The following is a 12,443-nucleotide window of genomic DNA, read 5'->3' on the forward strand; positions in this document are numbered from 1 at the left end:
ATACTTTTATGGCGGGAGGGACAGAGAGAGAATCCTGAAAGCCAGCTCTGTTACCTCTATCCAATACTGTAGTTGGGGGCAGATGCAGAAGTTCCATGATCAGCAGCTGGAATTCTAAGGGGGACTCAGCAACCAAGAGCTTAAGAATAGAGCTGAGCCCCAGCTAAAATCTGAGGTGCTGCAGCAGCACCCCGCCTCCCCCCCCCCCCCGCACACTCTTAGGGTATGTCTACACTACCCTCCTAGTTCGAACTAGGAGGGTAATGTAGGCATACCGCACTTGCAAATGAAGCCCGGGATTTGAATTTCCCGGGCTTCATTTGCATAAGCTGGGAGCCGCCATTTTTAAATCCCCGCTTGTTCGAACCCCGTGTAGCGTGGCTACACGGGGCTTGAACTAAATAGTTCGGACTAGGTTCCTACTCCGAACTACCAGTACACCTCGTGGAATAGGAATCCTAGTCCGAACTACCTAGTTCGAGCCCCGTGTAGCCGCGCTACACGGGGTTCGAACAAGCGGGGATTTAAAAATGGCGGCTCCCGCTTATGCAAATGAAGCCCGGGAAATTCAAATCTCGGGCTTCATTTGCAAGTGCGGTATGCCTACATTACCCCGCTAGTTCGAACTAGCGGGGTAGTGTAGACATACCCTTAGTTCCCGTGCCTATGTCTGTTATGATAGAGTTAACTATTTTAGAAGAAGTAACATCACTTAATCAGGTGCAGAAGGCATTATCTAGATGTATGGTCATTTGGTGGTCATTTAGCCTTTATTCAATAATTCTGAGGGAAGATTTTGATTCATAGTTTATTTACTTTTAATACAAGTGATGATAGTTCTGGTAGCTTTGCACTCACCTAAGTCCGATTTCTCTGATGGTGTAAACTGAAGGGGATCTGCTCTGATTTGCAACAAAGGAGAAGCTGGACCAACATGACAAGTATTGAATTCATATCCCCAGAAGCAATGACAAGAGTAATGTGTCAGGTAGAGTACAGTGTCTCTTTCAGAGGAAAAAAGAATAGAGTTAAACACATAATTCTACAAACACGAGACATTGGCAACAAAAGAATAGGAAGGGGTGAAGAAAAGGACTGAGAACATTAGCTACTCATAAATGATGACAGGAAAATGTGCTTTTACATGGGGTTCCAATAAACAGTTAAGCAGTGCTGTGCATTTTCAATGAGTTACTAACAGCTGCCCATTATTTCTAACAAGGGATTCCGCTAATTTAATGCCAATATGTGAAAAGGTAACAGTTTAATAACAGGCTCACTTCCTATAGGAATTCATATTAAAGAGGAAAACAAGGTAGTGGCAGCTATGTATCTTTACTTAGAAGCCTGCCACATGATTTTGCCAAGAAACTATTTCTACGCCTCACTGTGTGAGTCAAGAAATTTGACTCATAAACTTGACATGGAACAAAAAGCAAAGGATATGTGAAGCTGACAGACCTCAGGGGTGGGAGTTATTGGCTGCTACTTTCAGAGTTTTATTGGCAGATGGTAGAGGTGACCTCTGATTTAAACAGACATAGGGGTGCACAACCCAAAGTAGGGTCAATATCTGAAGAGGAAATAAAATGCGTGCCTTGCCCCAGAGTCTATCTTACAAAATGAAATAAGCTGTCAAGCTTTATGAAACTGTTTACTCTTGGGTAGAAATTAGTAGTTACCTTAGCAACACTCTATCATCCGAGATGTACCCATGCAGTAGGCTAACTCAGATTTGCAGAGATGCTTTTTCTTTGACAATGTATTAAATAATTTTTTGAATATTTAACCATAATTTTATGAGGAACCTGTGTAGTACAGTCAAGAAAAATGGTTTTCCCCCAGGGTTTGGAAGCACCAGCGTATCAGACTGAATTCTTAACTGGTGTAAAATCAGAGTGACTCCATCAGTTTCACTTGTATCCTTTTATATTTACACCAGTGTAATTGAATTTTGAATTTGTCCCTGTCTAACCAAATAATTATTAAATATTTGTTCACATTATATGGTGGCTTAACTAGATAATATACGTAAAGTCCTTTGTAACACAAATTATTCCATAGTTATACATTTAATGAGTTAAGAAAATAGCTACCACATCACTTAAACTATAAATTAGAAGGTGCAAGTACTGTAGATCAAATTTTCCTGTCATTTACATGAGAGTAAATTTAAGAGCAACTCTTCTGAAGTCAATGTCTTTACAGAAGTGAAATTTTTGCATGTGAGATTTGAATCAAGCCTAATATGATTACCAGGTAATTAAATAGCCTGGAAATACTCTGCCATTGTTCCATGATAGTAATAAGTGGGCACAGTGCTAAATAAATAACAGTACTTAAAACTTTGGACTAGATTTTTCTTTTATTTTTAAGTCTCTAGAACTTTTTAAATTATGCATTTTTATCTACAATCTAATTATAACTACATTTAACTGTAAGATTATGTTAATTTAAAAAAGAACATTTTAAGTTAGAGCTAAGACAGTAAAATATGGGCCTGTAAAATACGTTGACAAAACTGTCTTGGCTTGACAAAGTCCAGGATGGGTTGATTTAGTTGGGATTGGTCCTGCCTTGGATAGGGGGCTGGACTTGATGGCCTTCTGAGGTCTCTTCCAGCTCTATGGTTATATGATTCTATGGTTAAGTAAATTGCCCAAATTCACACTGAAACCCTATTACAGAGTCAGGAAGTGAATTTAGCTTTCATGAATCCACTCTAGTGCTTTCCCCACAAGTTCAGTCTTTCTTGCTAAGCTAAAGGGTTCCAGCAAATTGTTCTGTCTCACTCAAAGGCTGCTGTCTGTGCAGTTAGTAGAATTCCTGTACTCTCTCTCCTGGCAAACCAGACGTCTAAGTGTTCATCAGACCTTTCAGGGCTTCAGATGTGACACTGAGCTACAGATTAAAGAATTATTTCCTCTACGTGGCATGAACTAGCAAAATTGGGGAGGGGAGGAAATAGGGTCATTTTAAGGCTTTTGATACGGTCTCCCACGCTATTCTTGCCAGCAAGTTAAGGGAATGTGGATTGGATAAATGGATGGTGAGATGGATAGAAAGCTGGCTAGAAGGCCGGGCCCAGCGGGTAGTGATCAACGGTTCGATGTCAGGATGGTGGTCGGTTTCTAGCGGAGTGCCCCAAGGTTCGGTTCTAGGACCGGTTTTGTTCAATATCTTTATTAATGACCTGGAAGAGGGGATAGATTGCACCGTCAGCAAGTTTGCAGATGACACTAAGCTAGGGGGAGAGGTAGATACGCTTAAGGGCAGAGATAGGGTCCAGAGTGACTTAGACAAATTGGAGGATTGGGCCACTAGAAATCTCATGAGATTCAACAAAGACAAGTGTAGAGTCCTGCACTTGGGACGGAAGAATCCCAAGCATAGTTACAGGCTGGGGACCAACCAGTTAAGTAGTAGTTCTGCAGAAAAGGACCTGGGCGTTACAGTGGATAAGAAGCTAGATATGAGTCAACAGTGTGCCCTTGTAGCCAAGAAGGCTAATGGCATATTAGGATGCATTAAGAGGAGCATTGCCAGCAGATCCAGAGATGTCATTATTCCCCTTTATTCGGCTTTGGTGAGGCCACATCTGGAGTATTGTGTCCAGTTCTGGGCCCCCCACTACAAAAAGGACGCGGAAGCATTGGAGAGGGTCCAGCGGAGGGCAACCAAAATGATTAGGGGTCTGGAGCATATGACCTACGAGGAGAGGCTGAGGGACTGGGGTCTGTTTAGTCTGCAGAAGCGAAGAGTGAGGGGGGACTTGATAGCAGCCTTCAACTTCCTGAAGGGAGGTTCCAAAGAGGATGGAGAGAGGCTGTTCTCAGTAGTGACAGATGGCAGAACAAGGAGCAATGGTCTCAAGTTGTGGTGGGTTGTGGAAGGTCCAGATTGGATATTAGGAAAAACTATTTTACTAGGAGGGTAGTGAAGCATTGGAATGGGTTACCTAGGGAAGTAGTGGAGTCTCCATCCCTAGAGGTGTTTAAGTCTCGATTTGACAAAGCCCTGGCCGGGTTGATTTAGATGGGATTGGTCCTGCCTAGAGCGGGGGGCTGGACTTGACGACCTTCTGAGGTCTCTTCCAGTTCTATGATAAGGGGATGGTTGGATGAAATAACATGATCGTGGTAACTAATTGACCATTCATTATCAGTTGGAAATAGGTCAATGGAGGGATGATAGGAGTTGCTATAGGGAACTTTCTGGGTGTCTGGCTGGTGAGTCTTGCCCACATGCTCAGGGTTTAGCTGATCGCCATATTTGGGGTTAGGAAGGAATTTTCCTCCAGGGTAGATTGGCAGAGGACCTGGAGGTTTTTCGCCTTCCTCTGTAGCATTGGGCACAGATCACTGCTGAAGGACTCTCTGCATGTTGGGGCCTTCAAAGTATTTGAAGGCTTCAATATCTGAGACATAGGTGAGAGGATTATTCTAAGAGGGGTGGGCGAGATTCTGTGGCCTGCACTGTGCAGGGGGTCAGACTAGATGATCATAATGGTCCCTTCTGACCTTAAAGTCTATGAGTCTATAAGTGACAGAATTGAAATGTTTCTAATTGTCATGGGAATTGCAGAGAAAACACCAGGCATGTAGGTGATGAGGTGAGTCTCATCGCTGGCCTAGCATTGGTGCAGGTATTTATTGCGTCTACATGAGAGCAGGAAAATTATGGATAAAAATGAAATGTAGGACATGTATGTTGATAATTGTTACTTATTAGAGATATTTGGGTTTTTTAGTTGCAAAGGCATGGAAAACAATAGTGAAGTCCACAGCTGAAAGACAAGGCAAAATTCATCTCTACAGGTACAGATGAAGACAAGCAAATAGTTTTGACCCTATTGTTTTTTCCTCTATCTGCTCCTCTGGAATTGTTTCTGTCCCCTGATAGGAGGAATTAATCTTTATGTAGAGGAACAAGGCCTGAAGAAATCATTACAGCAATGAATATTTCTGGCAGAGTATAGGGAGCACTTTATGGAAATAGACATATCCACAGAAAAGCAGTTGTAGGGAATTTTATGACATTTTAAATCCTCTCTTGTCCTCTTTTATACATAGACTCATAGACTCAGGCTATGTCTAGACTGCAAGCCTCTTTCGAAAGAGCGCGTCTAGACTACAATACGCGGATCGGAAAATCGATCCGCTTTTTCGAAAAAGAGCGTCCTGACTGCTGGACGCTCTTTCGAAATTAAAAGCCACCCGGAACCGCTTCTGCCAGGGCATGGGGGCAGCATTTCCTTCCGGGTGCTGCTGCCTGCCTGCCTTTTGCAGAGACGCGGCGTGGTTAAAGGGACACTCCTGAACACCCGTTGCTCTGCTTCTGCAGCTGCCTTTGCTGTCCCTCTAGGGCTATGTCTAGACTGCAGGCTTCTTTCGAAAGAGGCTCTTTCGAAAGCATCTTTCGAAAGAGCCTCTTTCGAAAGATCGCGTCTAGACTGCAGGCGGATCTTTCGAAAGAGAAATCTGCTTTTTCGAAAGAGAGCACCCAGTGAGTCTGGATGCTCTCTTTCGAAGACGGCCTCTTTACATTGAAGAATGCCTTCTTTCGAAAGAGGAACTTTCGAAAGAAGGCGTTCTTCCTCGTGAAATGAGGTTTACCGCCATCGAAAGAAAAGCCGTGTTCTTTCGAAATAATTTCGAAAGAACGCGGCTTGAGTCTGGACGCAGGGGAAGTTTTTTCGGGAAAAGGCTACTTTTCCCGAAAAAACCCCTGAGTCTGGACACGGCCTAGGAGGTAAGCAAGGCATTGCAGTGCTGGTTTGGAGTGCTCAGCTTCCTGGGACACCCCAGCAGGTTTTTTCTGTGGAGGTTTTTCTGTTTTAGACCCATTTTTTTGGCATGGAGCCAGAGCTGCCCCTGGGCAGGCAATGGCCTCACGCCATAATACTGCAACTGTTGCTGCATCTGCATGACACAGTCATGAGGCTACTTCCCCATCTGGACCCAGACCAGAGGTACGAAGGGATCATCCGTCAAGCAGCCACACTGCCCTTGCCTCCAAACTTCTTTGTGGACAGGCGTGTTTGGAGGCTTGACACCAGCTCTGACTGGTGGGACCAGCTCGTGATGGAGCTCTGGGATGACCAAGAGTGGCTACGCAACTTCCGGATGCGAAAGACCACTTTCCAGGAGCTGTGTACCTGGCTCGCCCCTGCTCTGCAACGGCAAGACACCCACCTGCAGCCCGCTATCCCCCTGGAAAAGAGGGTCGCCATTGCCCTCTGGAAGCTGGCAACCCCCGACAGCTACCGCTCCGTGGGACACCAATTTGGAGTGGGCAGGTCTACTGTTGGATCCATCCTGATGGAGGTAAGTCATTGTCTGGGGACAGTCACAGTTTGGGGTGGGGGGAAGGGAGACTGTCAGGAAGGGCAAAGTGGAGTGGGAGTGGGAGGGAGCTCCTCCACTCACCCTGAATTGTTGGGGGGGGGGTTCTGAGGAGAGGATTCCCGGGGTGTTTGAGAGGGAAGGTGGGGGGTGGGTTCTCCTCCTAAGACATAAGGCACCCCTTCTAACATTTTGTTGTCTGTCTCGTTCTGCAGGTGGTGAGGGCCATCAATTTGGAGCTGCTCAACAGGCTCATCTGTCTACCATATCTGGACAGCGTCATGGCCGGCTTTGCTGCCCTTGGCTTCCCGAATTGTGGAGGAGCGCTCGATAGGACACACATTCCAATCCGTGCACCGCCCCATCGAGCAGCCCAATTCATTAACAGAAAGGGCTACTTTTCTATGGTCCTCCAGGCCCTGGTCGACCATCGTGGCCAGTTTTCTGACATTTGTGTTGAGTGGTCAGGGCGGGCACATGATGCCCGCATCTTCAGAAACTCGTACCTCTACCGGAGGCTTCAGGCAGGAACATTTTTCCCGCATCACGACTTTGCAGTTGGGGATGTGCACATGCCGGTGTGCATAGTGGCTGATGCGGCCTAGCCCCTGATGCCGTGGCTGATGAAGCCCTACACCGGCCACCTGGATGCGAGCAAGGAGCAGTTTAATGCTCACCTTAACCGGGCTCGCAACCAGGTGGAATGTGCGTTCGGACGTTTAAAAGGCAGATTCCGGTGCTTGCTCACACGCCTAGACATGGGGGAGAGCAACATCCCTGAGGTGGTGGCTGCATGATGCGTTCTCCATAACCTGGTGGAGAGGAAAGGGGAGGCCTTCCTACCAGGGTGGGGTACAGGTGCTGATGGCCAGGAGAGGCACTTTGCCCAGCCCCGGACAGCTGCCATCCGCCAGGCTCACCGGTCTGCTGTTTGCATACGGGAGGCCCTACGGGAGCAATTCTCAAGTGGAGGCCACTGACTCTACTGAGGGGCTTCTGCCTGGGGACTGGGCCCTGGCCCAAAAGAAGCTTCCCTCCACAACCCATCTCCTGACCCTGTTTGGAGAAATCATTAACACCAGGGTTTGTCTCAAAATAATAAGTTCTGTTTTATTTTTTTAAGTATCACTCAAAAAATAGTATAAGTGTTGCAAACATAAAAAAGCTTTTGTTCATTTTTGATGTAGAATAAACTATGTACAATAAACATTTTGTTGAACACTTTCTTTGTCATTTAACTGGGGTGATGGGGGTGCTTGAAACCTGGAGGGAGGAAGGGGTCTTGAAACCTGGAGGGAGGAAGGGGTCTTGAAACCTGGAGGGGGGAAGGGGATCAGGTTGCACGGTGCTTGCCTGATCTCAGTCTCCTGCCTGGGCCTCTTGTTCGGGGTCCACCATGGCTACGGGATCGGGTGGTGCACCTGTCGGTTGGCTGGATAGGGTGCTCTTGGGACGGGGAGGCCTGGGGGAAAGGAAGGCCAGGGGAGAGGGGGGCTGGGGAACTGGAGGAGCTGGGGGAGAGGGAGGTCCAAGGGGGGAAAGGGATGCTGTTGTGGAAGGGGGGTTTGGTGGGGCGGGGTCATGGGGTGCTGGAGGAGCAGGACCAGGCACAGGAGCAGGCAAGCAGCAGACCTCCCTGAGAGTGGCAGTCAGGGACGTGCGCTGCTGGACCAGCTCCTCCATCAGCCGGTCACGCCACCGATCCTCTGCCTCCGCCCTCTCGCAGGATGGTGTTGAGCTCCTGCATGGCCTCCACATGCTGCCTCAGGATGTCCGCATACACACGCCTGTGTCTGCGGCTCCCATGTCCCCGAGATGGAGATGGAGGTGGGGTTGGGGTGCTGCGGCCCTCTTCCACGGCTGGTTCGGCTGTGGAGGAAAAGAAGAAGACACAATCAGTCCTAAAAACTGGACTCTGTAGCACTTACAATACTAACAGGATGGTTTATTAGGGGATGAGCTTTCGTGGGCCAGACCCACTTCCTCAGATCAGAGTAACACGGCTACATTTCTATCACAATCAGTCATGTGTGCAACAGCTGTCCAAAAGGGCATGCCCTCTCCTTGAGACAGGGGAATCAGACATTCTGAAGGTAACACTGTGTATGACCTGGGCATCAGCCTGAGCATGACAGGTTTCCTTTGTGCATCACCCACTGTGCACCCACCTACCTCCCTCTCCCCCCGGGTGTTACACAACCTCACTGCTCTCACCTGCTGCTTCATCTCCTGCGCCAGATGACACCTGGGAGGCCTCTGGGGTCTGGGTGACTGGCTCCAGGGTGAGAGTCGCCGTCTCCTCACTGTCCTCCTCTGGCACCATGTCCCCGTCTCCTGAGTGCTCTGGGTCCTGCTCTGGCGCGTCCACCACAGGGTCTGCCAAGCCTGACTGGATGAAACGCCGTGGTGTGTGTGCTTCACCACCACCCAGGATCTGGTCCAGCTCAGTATAGTAAGGGCAGTAGTAGGGGGCTGCACCAGAATGGGAGCTCTCCTCCCTGGCCTTGACATACCCTTGGCGCAGCTCTTTAACTTTGGAGCGCACCTGGTCCTGGGTGCGGGGGTAGTGTCCCTTCTGGGCCAGAGCCTCTGCCATGCGGCCATAAATGTCCACATTTCGCCGCCTGCTTTTGAGGGCTTGTAAGGCCTCTTCCTCTCCCCAGAGCTCGAGAAGGGTCTTGATCTCTGGCCCAGACCATGATGGTGCCCGGCGTTTGGAGCCCCTGGCTGGGTCCCCACAAGGCTCTCTGGAAGGGCCAGGAGGGTCTTGGGGCTGGGACATGCTGCACCTATGTAGCCGTGTGCCCTGGATGCTTTGCTGCAACAAGTGGCTGTGAGGGTGCCTGTCCCTTTAAGAAATGGCTGCAGACAGGAACCAGAGACATGCAAGCCATGCCCCAGATTGTCCACCAGGGCTTTTTCCCGGAGGCCAGTATTTTCGAAAAAATGGCCTCCCCACGTCCACACTCACTTATTTTCGACGGATCTCCGTCGAAAAAGGCGTTCTTCCTCGTGCAATGAGGTTTACCGCCGTCGAAAGAAAAGCCGCATTCTTTTGATTTAATTTTGAAAGAACGCGGCTGTAGTCTAGACGCAGGTGAAGTTTTTTCAAAAAAAGGCTACTTTTTTCGAAAAAACCCCTGCGTCTGGACACAGCCTCATAGGCTACGTCTACACTGGCATGATTTTCTGGAAATGCTTTTAACGGAAAAGTTTTCCGTTAAAAGCATTTTCGGAAAAGCATGTCTAGATTGGCAGGACACTTTTCCAGAAAAGCACTTTTTGCGGAAAAGCGTCCATGGCCAATCTAGACGCGCTTTTCTGCAAAAAAGCCCCGATTGCCATTTTCGCAATCGGGGCTTTTTTGCGGAAAACAGAACTATGCTGTCTACACTGGCCCTTTCGGGCAAAAGTCTTTCGGAAAAAGACTTTTGCCCGAATGGGAGCAGCATAGTTTTTCCGGAAAAGCACTGATGATTTTACATTAGATCATCAGTGCTTTTCCGGAAATTCAAACGGCCAGTGTAGACAGCTGGCAAGTTTTTCCGGAAAATCAGATGATTTTCCAGAAAAACTTGCCAGGGTAGACACAGCCATAGACTTTAAGGTCAGAAGGGACCATTAGGATCATCTAGTCTGACCCCCTGCACAGTGCAGGCCACAGAATCTCGCCCACCCCTCTTAGAATAATCCTCTCACCTATATCTCAGATATCGAAGCCTTCAAATACTTTGAAGACCCCAAGATGCAGAGAATCCTCCAGCTGTGATCTGTACCGCATACTACAGAGGAAGGCAAAAAACCTCCAGGGCCTCTGCCAATCTACCCTGGAGGAACATTCCTTTCAGACCCCAAATATGGCGATCAGCTAAACCCTGAGCATGTGGGCAAGACTCATCAGCCAGACACCCAGAAAGTTCTCTATAGTAACTCCTGTCATCCCTCCATTGACCTATTTCCCACTGATAATGAATGGTCAATTAGTTACCAAGATCATGTTATCTCATCAAACCATCCCCTTCATAAACCCATCTAATTTAATCTTAAAACCAGATAAATCTTTTGCCCCCACTACTTCCCTTGGAAGGCCGTTCCAGAACCTCACTCCTGTAATGGTTAGAAACCTTCGTCTAATCTCAAGTCTAAACTTCCTACTAGCCAACTTATATCCATTTGTTCTTGTGTCCACATTGGTATTAAGCTTAAATAATTCCTCTCCCTCCCTGGTATTTATCCCTCTAATATATTTAAAAAGTGCAATCATGTCCCCCCTCAGCCTTCTTTTGGTTAAGGTAAAGAAGCCAAGCTCCTTGAGTCTCCTTTCATAAGACAGGTTTTCCATTTATGGAAAGATCATGGTATTTAGATATATGAGTAGACCTCCATTTTCAAAATAAATATATTCTTCTCTGAGGCCGTGTCCAGACTCAGGGGTTCTTTCAGAAAAAGTAGCCTTTTTTCGAAAGAACTTCCCCTGCGTCCAGACTCAAGCCGCGTTCTTTCGAAAGTAAATCGAAAGAATGAGGCTTTTCTTTCGACGGCTGTACACCTAATTTTACGAGGAAGAACGCCTTTTTCGAGGGAGATCCGTCGAAAGAACGTGAGTCTGGACAGGGGGAGCCCTTTCTTTCGAAAGAATTGGCCTCCAGGAAGAAGCCCTGGTGGACAATCTGGGGCATGGGTTGCATGTCTGTGGTTCCTGTCTGCAGCCATTTCTTAAAGGGACAGGCACCCTCACAGCCACTTGTTGCAGACAAGGAACCAGAGCACACGGCTACTTTGGTGCAGCATGTCCCAGCCCCAAGACCCTCCTGGCCCTTCCTCCGAGCCTTCTGGGGACCCAGCCAAGGGCTCCAAGCGCCGGGCACCATCCTGGTCTGGCGCTGAGATCAAGAGCCTGTTGGAGCTGTGGGGAGAGGAGGAGGCCTTACAGGTCCTCAAAAGCCGGCGGCGAAACGCTGAAATTTATGGCCGCATGGCTGAAGCCCTGGCCCAGAAGGGCCACTACCCCCGCACCCAGGACCAGGTTCGCTCCAAGGTAAAAGAGCTGCGCCAGGGGTACGTCAAAGCCAGGGAGGAGAGCTCCCGGTCTGGGGCAGCCCCCCACTACTGCCCCTACTACTCAGAGCTGGACCAGATCCTGGGTGGCAGTGCAGAAGCACGCACACCACGGAGGTTCGTGCAGTCCGGACTGGCAGACCCCGTGGTGGACGCTCCAGAGCAGGAGCTACAGCACTCTGGAGACGGGGACATGGTCCCAGAGGAAGAGGAGGACAGCGAGGAGACGGCGACGCTCACCACCTTGGAGCCAGTCACCCAGACCTCTGAGGCCTCCCAGGAGTCATCTGGCGCAGGAGAGGAAGCAGCAGGTGAGGTTGTGTCACCCCCGGGGGGGGGGGAGGTAGGTGGGTGCACAGTGGGTGATGCACAAGGGAAACCTGTCATGCTCAGGCTGATGCCCAGGTCACACACACACACACACACACACAGTGTGACCTTCAGAATGTCTGCTTCCCCTGTCTCAAGGGAGAGGGCATGCCCTTTTGGACAGCTGTTGAACACATGACTGATTGTGATAGAAATGCAGCCGTGTTACTCTGATCTGAGGAAGTGGGTCTGGCCCAGGAAAGCTCATCCCCTAATAAACCATCCTGTTAGTATTGTAAGTGCTACAGAGTCCAGTTTTTAGGACTGATTGTGTCTTCTTCTTTTCCTCCACAGCCGGACCAGCCGTGGAAGAGGGCCGCAGCACCCCAGCCCCACCTCCATCTCCATCTCCATCTCGGGGACATGGGAGCCGCAGACACAGGCGTGTCTACGCGGACATCCTCAGACAGCACGTCGAGGCTGTGCAGGAGCAGAACTCCATCCTGCGACAGAGGGCGGAGGCAGAGGATCGCTGGCGTGATCGGCTCATGAACGAGCTGGTCCTGCAGCGCACGGTCCTGTACAGCACCCTGAGGGAGGTCAGTGGCTTGCCTGCTGCTGTGCCTGGTCCTGCTCCTCCAGCACCCCATGACCCCACCCCACCAAACCCCGCTTCCACAACTGCATCCCTTTCCCCCCTTGGACCTCCCTCTCCTCTAACCCCCACAGTTC

The sequence above is a fragment of the Pelodiscus sinensis genome, chromosome 1, assembly GCF_052426305.1.
Source record: "Pelodiscus sinensis isolate ZL-2025 chromosome 1, ASM5242630v1, whole genome shotgun sequence".
Taxonomy (NCBI): domain Eukaryota; kingdom Metazoa; phylum Chordata; order Testudines; family Trionychidae; genus Pelodiscus; species Pelodiscus sinensis.